Source organism: Trichosurus vulpecula, unplaced genomic scaffold (genome assembly GCF_011100635.1).
Source record: "Trichosurus vulpecula isolate mTriVul1 unplaced genomic scaffold, mTriVul1.pri scaffold_141_arrow_ctg1, whole genome shotgun sequence".
Lineage (NCBI taxonomy): Eukaryota > Metazoa > Chordata > Mammalia > Diprotodontia > Phalangeridae > Trichosurus > Trichosurus vulpecula.
In genome coordinates, this window is record NW_023494425.1 from 25,626 (window position 1) to 26,907 (window position 1,282).

The following is a 1,282-nucleotide window of genomic DNA, read 5'->3' on the forward strand; positions in this document are numbered from 1 at the left end:
GTATACAATTAAAATTTCCAGCATTTCCTTACAAGTTTATTTTTCTTTAGTCAGTAAGGTTACCTATTTTCTTCTTGCTATAAAACCAGAAACCTGTTTTTCTGGAGAGAGTTTGTTCTTAACTCCCTTGATTCTAAGAGTATTAAACTAATCTTTACCTTCCCAAACTGTAACAGTCTGGGAAGTAAAGGGAAAAAAATCCTTTTGAAAGCTCAGAGCTTCCCAGAGTGGTTAAGAAGGTTGTGCACAATTACACTGACAAAGACTTTGAGGGGGCAACTAGGTGGTGCAGTGAGTAGGGCACCGGCCCTAGAGTCAGGAGGACCTGAGTTCAAATTTGACCTCAGACACTTGATGCACTAGCTGTGTGACCTTGGGCAAGTCACTTAACCCCAATTGCCCCTCCAAAAAAAAAGGCTCTGAGAGTCCCACAGAGACTAATAGACTACTAACAAGTTAATGGACAAACAGAAAATATTCAAAGGTCTACTCTCAGCATTAGCTGTCTCCCTTCACACATGCATAAATAGAAACACTATACCTAACATACCACAAAGACTGACAAAAGGGCTGCCTGCTGCTTCTTTAAAAATTTTAGTGTACCCAAGAAAGTCCTTTAAAAATATTTTTTAATGAAAAGGTATTTACATAAACCTACATATGTGACATTTAGCCAAGGGTCAGTGTTGCAACGATTGAGACTGTTTTCTTCCAAACTGTCTGATGACTTGCCATTTTTAGGCAATGTTTCTTTCATTATGGAAAGAATGTATCCACTGAGGTGAGAGGCCAGGCTCTATTTTCCACAGAGTGTTTCACTTTGATCTTTAATTTTCTCTTGTCAGGATCTTGTATAATGGCATGTCTTGTAAGACTTTGTTTCATGGCAAGTGATTTTCCACAGCCGGTGTGCTCACAAATAAATTGGCACTGTTCATGAAAAGAAAGAATATGGCTTTGAAAATTGAACACAGTTGTGGATGATCTGCCACAGCCTTCTCTTGGGCATTGTCACACCTCCTGTTCTGGAGCGTGGATTTTCTTATGCTGCTTAAGGTAGTCTTTGCATTTTAAGGTTTTTCTACATAGATCACATGTTATCTCCTCTTTACGAGTTTCCTTCATGTATTTCTGTAGCTCTGTCCATGTTTTTGCCACAAAGGAACAACCCTTTTTGGTATATATATCCTCCATGTCATTTTAGATAGCCAGGGGAAGAAAAATATTTTCCACAGTCTTTGATGTTACACTTGAATAGTGGCTGATTAATATGTTGGCACTA

The 1,282-nt window shown here is 38.6% G+C and overlaps 1 pseudogene; it reads right to left on the reverse strand.

Moving 5' to 3' along the window:
* Positions 1 to 669: 669 nt before the first annotated feature.
* On the reverse strand, positions 670 to 1,276 carry LOC118833295 (annotated as a pseudogene).
* Between the last annotated feature and the right edge of the window lie 6 nt (positions 1,277 to 1,282).